The sequence below is a fragment of the Silene latifolia genome, chromosome 4 (genome assembly GCF_048544455.1).
Source record: "Silene latifolia isolate original U9 population chromosome 4, ASM4854445v1, whole genome shotgun sequence".
Lineage (NCBI taxonomy): Eukaryota > Viridiplantae > Streptophyta > Magnoliopsida > Caryophyllales > Caryophyllaceae > Silene > Silene latifolia.
In genome coordinates, this window is record NC_133529.1 from 26,021,510 (window position 1) to 26,032,250 (window position 10,741).

Sequence of the window (10,741 nt, forward strand, 5' to 3'; positions counted from 1 at the left end):
GTGTTAAAGGTATGGATATATATGCTATACATGCTGATGATGTTAGTTACGTTTAATTGTTTAAAGAAGTTAATCTACCCACTTGACGTTTGTTGTTTTTCTTATAAAACTTTTACAAATTTTAAAACGTCAGATTTATCAGATTTGTGAAGATCGACCATTCCCGAGACAGGCGATACTGAAGATGGGATTTAGATATATTTTATTAGAAAGTGTCAAGTAATTTGTTGGAAACAATTGTAATATTTAGCATTATCTTTGTATTTGCAATTAGTTGAAAATAGTAGTGACTCGGATATTAATTTATTCCGTTGTTTCCTATTTTGGACTTATATTTAATAAAGTCTTGAAAAGCCGGGTTGTTACATGTCCATCGTGTTTAGCCTGCGATAAAGGCTTGGTGAGCGGATCAGCTAAGTTATCATCCGTCCCAACCTTACAAATCGCAATTTCCTTTCTTTCAATAAAATCTCTAATAATATGAAATTTTCTGAGTACATGTCTAGATTTATTACTAGACTTTGGCTCTCTAGCTTGGAGGATGGCCCCATTGTTGTCACAATAGAGAGTAATGAGATCTTTGGCAGTAGGAACTACCCTTAGCCCTTCTACGAATTGCCTAATCCACACAGCTTCCTTGGCAGCTTTTGATGCTGCAACATACTCAGCCTCCGTAGTAGAATCCGCAATCACAGCTTCCTTGAAGCTTCTCCAGCTTACGGCACCGCCATTGAGCTTGTAAACAAATCCACCTTGTGATTTCATGTCATCTCTATCTGTTTGAAAGCTCGAGTTTGTGTAACTCTTAACACATAGCTCGGAGTCTCCTCCAAACACTAAGATAGAATCCTTAGTCCTTTGCAAGTACTTAAGGATGTTCTTAACAACTATCCAGTGACTCTCACCTGGATTATCTTGATATCTACTTGTCATGCTTAAAGCATACGAGACATCTGGACGAGTGCATATCATGGCATACATGATTGATCCAACAGCGGAAGCATAGGGAATCAACTTCATGCGTTCAAAATCTTCGGGTTCGGAGGGGTGAGACTTGCTCAAAAATATCCCATTACCCATAGGAATTAAGCCTCTCTTTGACTGGTCCATCTTCAAGCGTCGAAGAACTTTGTCAATATAAGATTCTTGACTTAATGCCAATATCCTTTTGGGTCTATCTCTATAGATCCGGATACCTAATATGCGTTGTGCTTCTCCTAAATCCTTCATTTGGAAATGATTTTCCAACCACTCCTCGACGGAGGATAACATTGGAATGTCATTTCCAATAAGTAGTATGTCATCCACATACAATATTAGGAACACAACATTGCTCCCATTGAAGTTCATGTATAAACATGGTTCCTCAACACTTCGAGTAAAACCATTTTCTTTTATAACATGATTAAATCGATGGTTTCAACTTCTTGATGCTTGGTTAAGATCATAAATGGATCTCTTAAGCTTGCATACTTTGTTAGGATTTTTAGGATCTACAAAACCTTCAGGTTGCATCATATACACCTCCTCTTCTAAATGCCCATTTAGAAAGGCGGTCTTGACATCCATTTGCCATAATTCATAGTCATGAAATGCGGCGATCGCTAACAGTATCCGAATGGATCTCAACATGGCTACAGGGGCAAATGTTTCGTCATAGTGAAGACCATGAATTTGGGTAAAACTTTTTGCCACTAGCCTAGCTTTGTAGACATCATCATGTCCTTCTATGCCATTCTTTACCTTAAAGATCCATTTGCATTGAAGAGGTCTTGCTCCTTCAGGCAAATCCACCAAGTTCCAAACTTGATTTTCATGCATAGAACTCATTTCGGATTTCATGGCTTCGAGCCATAAAGCTGAATTGGGACTAGAGACTGCAGCTTTGTAGGTGGCGGGTTTGTCACTTTCTAGAAGAAATAAATCAAGACTCCCATCCTCTTGGATAAGTCCAACATATCTATCAGGATGGCGAGAAACTCGACTCGGCCTCCTTGGTTGAGGAATAACATCCGAATTAGATGACGAAGGAACGTCTTCTTCCGCCTCTACTTCGGTTTGTGGCTCTTGAACTTCATCAAGTTCAAAATTTCTCCCACTCTGTCTCTTAGAAATAAACTCACTTTCTAAGAAGAAAGCTTCACTAGACACAAACACTTTGTTTTCATGAGGTTTATAGAAGTAATAGCCTCGGCAGGTATTGGGGTAACCTACAAAGATGCATTTTTCGGATCCTGGGGCTAGCTTGTTGTCGGTCTTTACCTTGACGTAAGCATTACATCCCCAAATCTTCATATAGGATATATTAGGAACCCTTCCTTTCCACATCTCATATGGAGTCTTTTCGGTTGCTTTTGTCGGACTACTGTTCAATGATTTGATTGCGGTTTGGACTGTAAATCCCCAAAACGAGTCGGGTAACTCAGTTTGACTCGTCATAGATCGAACCATCTCTAGTAGGGTTCGATTTCTCCTCTCGGCAACACCATTAAGTTGTGGTGTACCGGGTGGAGTGAGTTGTGACACAATGCCACAACCTTTCAAGTATGAATCAAATTCATTACTAAGATACTCTCCACCACGATCGGATCGTAGTGCTTTTATCTTCTTGTTCAATTGGTTTTCTACTTCATTTTGAAATTCTTTAAATTTCTCAAAACCTTCACTCTTGTACTTCATTAAGTAGATATACACATATCTACTTAAATCATCGGTGAAGGTGATGAAGTAGTCATAATTACCCCTAGCGGTGATAGTCATTGGTCCAGATACATCGGTATGTATAAGGCCCAATAGTTCACTAGCTCGAGTCCCTTTACCACTAAAAGGATTACGAGTCATTTTGCCTAGGAGGCAAGATTCGCATATACCATAGGATTGAAAATCAAATGGTTTAATAACATTAGTTGAAACTAATCTTTTAATGCGATTCTCGTTAATATGACCTAATCGACAATGCCAAATGTACGATTCATTTGGATCACTTGATTTGAGTCTCTTTAATTGTATGTTATAGATGTCTTCACTAGGATTGGAAGTCTCTAGAACATAAATGCCATTTATAGAAGAGCCTCGGCCTATGACCAAGTCATTTCTAGAAATAATACAACAATTGTTTTTAATGGCAAAATTAAAGCCCTCTATGTCTAACATAGCAATTGAAATAATGTTCTTAGAAATAGAAGGTACATAAAAACAATTATGCAAATACAACTCAAATCCATTTGTCAAAACAAGTACATAAGTTCCCTTGGATGTGGCCGCTACTCTAGCTCCATTTCCAAGTTGGAGATCAACATCGCCCTTGCTCAGCTTTTCCAAGTTTCTTAGCCCCTGTAAATGATTACAAAGGTGAGAACCTCAACCGGTATCTAATACCCACGTTGTGGTGGAAGTAAAATTTACATCAATAACATAAATTTCAGAAAGAATTTTACCGAGTGGAATAACAAGTCCATCCCTAATATTTCCCAAATATATGGGGCAATTCCTCATCCAATGTCCCCTGCCATGACAATAATGGCATTCATCATCAACTTTGGCTCCTTTGGTAGTCCCACTAGCCATCTTGTTTCCATTGTTGAATTTTCTACCTTTCTTCCCCTTCCTTTTGAACTATTTCCCTTTAGTTGCAAGAACTTGCTTGCTAGGACTCCCACTAGTTTCGGCATCCCTTTCTTCTAAAGATAAGGACCCCATAGATTTAGCGAGATGGTCTTTCCGAGACACATTCACAAAAGATCTAGTCATAGTAGGAGGTATGGAGGAAGTAATGAAATTAAGATTTCCGTCGGAACCGATCCCAAAATGAAGCTCTCTAGTAGTATCGAGATTGTTGTTGGAGCAAATATCGTCAAATAAGTTATGACAAGACTCAATGGTAATAGGTGTTGTTGCATTGGTAGGATCCATTGCGATATATAAACTACAAACATGGAGGTAAAGGAAATATTAACATTTGTCATTTTAATCATACTTGTAAACACTTTAAATAAGTTTTAGGCATTTATATAGCGACCTCTACCCAACTATTATAAATGATCCCGAGATCCAAATTCATATCAATTCGGGCACGGTGAGCCGATTCATCCCTAATTAATATAACTCGGTGGATTAACTCTTTAATCGATTCTACTTCTAGAACTCTCGGTCGATAAAATTACTTTAATATTTATCTTTAGCCCGGAACACATGCGACTACGGTCACGAATACTTCCGTTGAGCTCAATCCAAATTTCGATGTAATAACAATTTACTACCCACTTACCCAACGTAATAAGTTTAGCACCCCAGTCAGCCGAGCCTACTTCCTTATGAAATTGGGATTCATGGTTCTACTATTTGGCAAGGCTAATCCTCAATTATTATTAGTGAGAGGTCTTGTCAATTTGTTATCTATCACGTTTTAAGTGAACTAAAGCGGTGAACTAAGATAATTATTATTGACACGGTCGATGACTTGATAAAATAATATGCATGTATAGTTATGGCGATTTGGCTATGCATGCAAACATATAAAACAAATGCAAAGCAAAAACAATAAAATCCTAGTATGGCCTTCCTAAACTAGTAAATCCAATAAACTATTTACAAATTCGGAAACCAACTCCTTTGGTCCCTTGAACTTCATTTGGCACGAACTTCAAGGCGACACCGTCTTTGTTGGAACGCCTTTCCGAATGGCACCGTCTTCAAGGATCTCCGGGATAAATAAATTACATAGCTTTTCTACATTATACATTATAAAAACAAAAAACAAAAATAAAATAAAAATGATACGAGATCACATTAATTACAACCGAATCGAAATCCCCATTCATTTCGGGAAATACCAATTAAAATTAAGGCCATACTAAGTACAAATTACATAATTCAAAATTATATAAAATTAAAATATGACAACCATAATAAAAATGCAGCATTAATATATGTAAGAAACATGGCATGAGTTGAGAACCAAGTGGTGTTAGTCCAGTGGTAGCTGGGTTAAACCTTGAAGCTTGCAGAAATGCAGGAGTTGAGAGGTCTCAGGTTCGACTACCAGCTGGGGCGATGATCACTTGGCCACTCCAGCCCCCGAAGGGGGTGGCTTACATGGTCCATGTGGTGGTGCATGAATGCATGGGCCCCGGGGGACTCAACCCCCTCGTCATAAAAAAAAAACATGCCATGAGATGTGCCAAATCGCCCTATTTAAGTTATATATCGTATATTTGGTCCGGTTTTGTGGATTATTGTGACAATTAACCTTTTAAAACCACACAGTATTACATAAATGAAATCTATGTCCAAGTTAATTACCCCAACCTTCTTAGGACTCAAAAATTTAGTCTTCACTAAATATTTGACAATACTTCAACTTGATATTTTATAATTGCTCTTTAAACATTATTATTCATAATAATAAGGAAATAATTCCCAAAAAGTCATAAAAATTCGAAAATTTCAAAATTATAATTTTGTATATTCTGGAAAATTCCTAACATTCTAAAATTTTAAGAAAAATTCGCCCTTAGATTATTTTAATTTATTTCACAAATAAATCATATAAAACATAATTTTAACCTATTAATTCCAAATTAAACATAAAATTATGCAATAAATCAAAATCAAAATTTTGAACATTCTAAATAAGTTACTAAAACCTGGAAATGACAATTTTTTTAAAGTTTAAAAAATCAAATTTATAATTATGACTATTTAAAGTTGTTATTTATCAATTTTACAATATAAAAATCAATAAACATCCAAATCAAACAAAATTTGACATGCAACTTTAGATCTGATGTTCATATCATATATACAACTTTGGGAAAAATTTCATGCCATAAAATTCATTTTAGCTAATTTATGCTAAAATAGTCACTATTTATGTGATTTTTACATCTAAAAATCATAAATCATGCAAAATAAAACCATTTCATTTTAAAATTTACATACAGTGTTTAAATATTGCATGGGAAAACATACTAAAATTTTATGGGCAGAGACGAAGTCTAACTAATTTTAGTGATTTAAGTGACATTTTATCCAATAAAATGTAATAAAAAAACTAAAATCATATTAAAGAGCAGTAAAATACCATAAATCATCAAAAATGACCTAAAATCAATTTAGGACCAGAATGTTTAACATGCAAAAATTTTCGTGGCCTTTATCATCATAAATCACAAAATACAAGTTTTATATGTTAACATTTTAACTCGGAAAAACTAACCCGATTAAGCATGCAACAACTCTTGCTCTGATACCAATTGTAGGATTCATTAATCTCTTATTAGTCACTTCTAATAACTTTATGTTTTAGTTTAATAATAAACTAACCTAGATCTTATGCATGCATAACAAAAATACAAGGTAAGAAGAAATCGATTAATCTTACATTGAGGGCCGAATGGATTATACTAATCGGTCTCCTACCAAATTAGTCTTCTTAAGTAAATCCAAGTGATCCGACAAAACCCTTAGATTCAATAGTAGAATCTACTCCTCAAGGATTGTACCAAGGAAATCACTCTTAATACAAAATACTAATTTGTTACTAGAAATTAGTATATGTGACTTAAAATAACAACTAATATTATTAGTATACTTCTTCTAGTAATGAGAGAATAATATTAGAGATTTGTGAGTTCTCTTCTTAAGGTTTCCCAACTACAATTAGAGAGAATGTTAAAAATTATCCATATAATTTATAAGAATGAATAATGAATAAAAGAGAGAAAACATTTTCTCTTTTTGCATGGGGTGGCCGGGTGGGTAGAGGGTAGAGAGCCCAATACATTTGCAAGTTTTTCTTCTCACGATTTTTAGGCTTGCATGCCTACATTAGTAGGTTATAATTGTGTTTTGTTAATTAAATAAACAAGACACAACCAACCTCCCACACCCCTTAATTACACGGCACCCTTGAGATAAAAAGGGTCCATTTTAAGTTTGTCAATATGTTAAATTGTGTAGTGTGACATATTGGACATGTTACTAGACATGTTGTTTAATAATGCAATTTTTAACTTATTAAAAATCATTATTTAAACAAAATAAATCACATACAAAAGTTAACTAGTAATTCACAATTAGAATTACTTAAAATGGGTCATTGAATTATAAATTACAACAACTTGTATTTATAATAAACCATTCATTCTTATTTTAATTGTTTCTTAAACAATAAATAAACCTAAGTAATAAAACAATTTAATTACTCAGTACGAATCTTATTTAATCAAATTATAATAAGATACGTATTCTCACTCACAAAAAAATTTGTTCAATTTTAAGGAATTAATTTGAAGGAAAAGTAGATCTATATACTTACATATTCATATATGTTTTAATTTAATTTGTCATAAAATTAACTAATGATCTTATGCATGCAAACATTAAAACAAAATAAGGAAGAAACATTGTTCTTACATTGTGATTTTCGGTTTAATGGGCACAAGAGAGATCACCTTTCTCTCTTGTTCTTGAGCTTTCCCTTTTGGATGAACAAAGACCCAAGTGTCGGATCTCTCTCAAGGATTTATACCCAAAGCTTACTCTTAATTAGAATTAATATTATGAGTACTAGATAATATTAATTCTTGTAGAAAAATTGACCCAAAATAATTTTGGTCTTAGCTCCTAAAACCGGGTAGGAGAAAGGGAAGGAAGGAGAAAAATAATTTTTTTTATCTCTCTAAAAATTATTTGATAAGATGAATGAATCAATAATCAATGACAATATTGAGTATTTGGTAAAAATTGAGAGGAAAAACCAAGTGGTTTTCCTCTCTAAAAAACCGGACAAGAAGAGGGGGAGGGGAGCCAATGCATGCACTTATTTGTCTTCACAATGCACAATAGGGTTGCATGGCTAGATTAGTAGGTAATCATCATGTCCTCCACTAATATAATCAACATATAATTAGCTTAATCCTCCTCTAATTTTTGGTACATATAGTTAATATGGAATCCATATTATTTTTGTCAATTTGTCAATATGTCACATGTCACATGTCACATAAAATTGCTATGTATTTTTAACATGTTAAAAATCAACGTATTAATAAAAATACGTCATTTACAAAAAATCAACTTAGTAATTCATAATTACTTGTACCAAAATATTTCTCCAATTATAAATCACAATAAATTGTATTTATAATAATTCATTCAATTTAATTGTTTCCTTAAACAATAATTTCATCTGAGTAATGATACAATTCAATTACTCAGACCGTATCTCATTTAATCAAATTTCAATGTGATACGTAAATTTTACTTCCAAAATCGTCCGTCAATTTTCAAGTAATTTAATTAACTCGTAACGTTATACGATTAATTAAATGATCAATTAAGAGTGTTGCCCTATAGGTATGACCTAGGGGTCAATCGATCACCACCGTCGCACGACAGTAATGTCAAACTCTAGTCAGCCAATCATTACCGATATATGTTGACCAGTTGACAGTAAAAATTACTTCCCAATTGTATTCTTTATAATGAGTTTTAAACATGTGATCATCATGATCAACAGTCGTGATCGCATTATTGTCGGAGGACACATATTCCAACAATCTCCCACTTGTCCTCGACAAGTGTGCGTCACCAATTCTCTTGTCCTATTACTATCTCCCACTCAATGCAAGGTGTCTTTCAGGTCGTACTTGCAAGTGATCATATCGAGAGTGGTTTCCTCGATCTGGAGAATAACTGATTGACCGGATTTATCCACCATGGATACATTCCGAGCGTGGCCACGCATTTCCAGTTCATTACTCCTCGATTGTCCCTGAGATATTGTTATAACCCTGACTAGGGGTGGACAATTCCTATCGCACTCATTCCCTTCGACTAGCCACAGCCATCATAACCCAAAATATGCCCATTTGACCCCATTTACGAAGGTCGTAGTAACACAAATCAAAGTTAATCTGAAACTGTGCCATCTTAGGCGAACAGTCTTTAGTCAAAAGAATCGACTCATTTGAATACTATAGCAGCTCTCGCCATGACTAGGCTATATAAATTTGCCAGAACTCTATAAGCGGTCATTAGACCCGACAAAATGTTCCTAACAGTCTGCCTATGTGATCGACTAGTCATCTCACATGACTCTATGGCACTTGAACTTGCCATCAATCGCATCACACTCTAGTCACTTCGAGACGTCACCTCATACAAGTAACTATGGGCAAATACAATGTTAATCCGTGTTCACTTTAACGGGGTTCAATTGTCTCCACAACCCGTTTGGATATAACAATGTACAAGGTGAGTTAATAATAACTCAAACGACAAATGTCGACATCACACTTGGGTAGTCAATATCATATTACAACCTTGTGATGTATATCGTAAGTGTAAACACTTATTGATTGCAATAGAAGTTTAACATGCCATGTGTCCATGTGTTCAAACTTCTTACACTTGCATTTTCCTTTACATTCATGTTCTCTCTCATAGCATGAACCTTACCAAGTACACATCAAGGTTCCCGACCTCGGTTTTGGTTCTTTATCTTGAAAGAACTTTCTTATCGATTATCACATAACGAACGAATTTGTGGTGAATGATATAACTTGTACTGATCAAGTGCTCCATCCACACACAATGCACTAGGTATATGTTTTGTAGAGTCTTGCAACAATTTGCCAAGACGATTGGCCTAGCACTTCTCACAAGTCCTAGCATAGTTAGGAAAGATTAGTTTTGAGTAACTTCTTATTCAACTAAGTATCTTCCCAATAACCTCTTATTTCTCCTTTTGATTTGAAAAGTTCAGGATTTTCATAGATCTTTACGTGTGTTCGAACTTTTATAATATGTGCAACCTCTTAACACATAAATAGAGTATTCCGTCAAACACCGAAATCGCTCATCGGATTCTGCTCGAGAATTCATGACGTTTCTATTGTGGCTTACCAATGAATCATCATGCTCTTATGCATATGATTCACTATTGGACATGTGCATGATTATTCTAATGGCGGAAACATTAGTTACTAATAATCATGAGATCAATCATTCATAGGTTCAATGAACGACCATGGCTGCTAATGGCAATTCCATTTTCATCTACATGAATAACCTATGTGAATGTTGATACGATGTGTATCTCTTTAATACTAATCCAACATCCCTTGATGTAATTGGATTCATCATAGTCCATTTTCATCCAGAATTGAAAACTCAAATCTTCCTCTACGAAGGAAGGTATTAGCTCGTCATTCTTCAATGAGTGGTGAGTTGTAAACATTCAAAGGATGATAGCTCCCACTAAATTCCATGTCTTCACATGATAATTTCTAATGCTCCCACTTAATTCCACATGTTTCGAAATTGATAACTCAATTGAACACATTTCAAAATTTGGAATGTATGTTGCTTTGCAAAGTTATTAAGATGAAACCATATATGTTCCCATCATATCCTTTCAAATTTTCTATTTCGAAGAGGTCTCATTTTAACCTTATGGAAAGAGATTTTAAATCTCTAACACATTCATGTCATAATGATGTGTAGCGATGTCATTATTCAAATGCAAATAATATCTAGAACACGTCCTTCGAAATACCCTTTCGGAAGGAGGTTTAACCATTTCATAATGAGGTTAAGCAATGACATTTGCGTGGTTAAAACTTGGCTATTGAAAATATCGGTATATCAATCTTTGCAACTCGATCATAACTAGTATGTTACTATGATTCATTTAGGCTCTTAAGTAAATCTCAAGGTTGAAACTATTGGTCAAAAT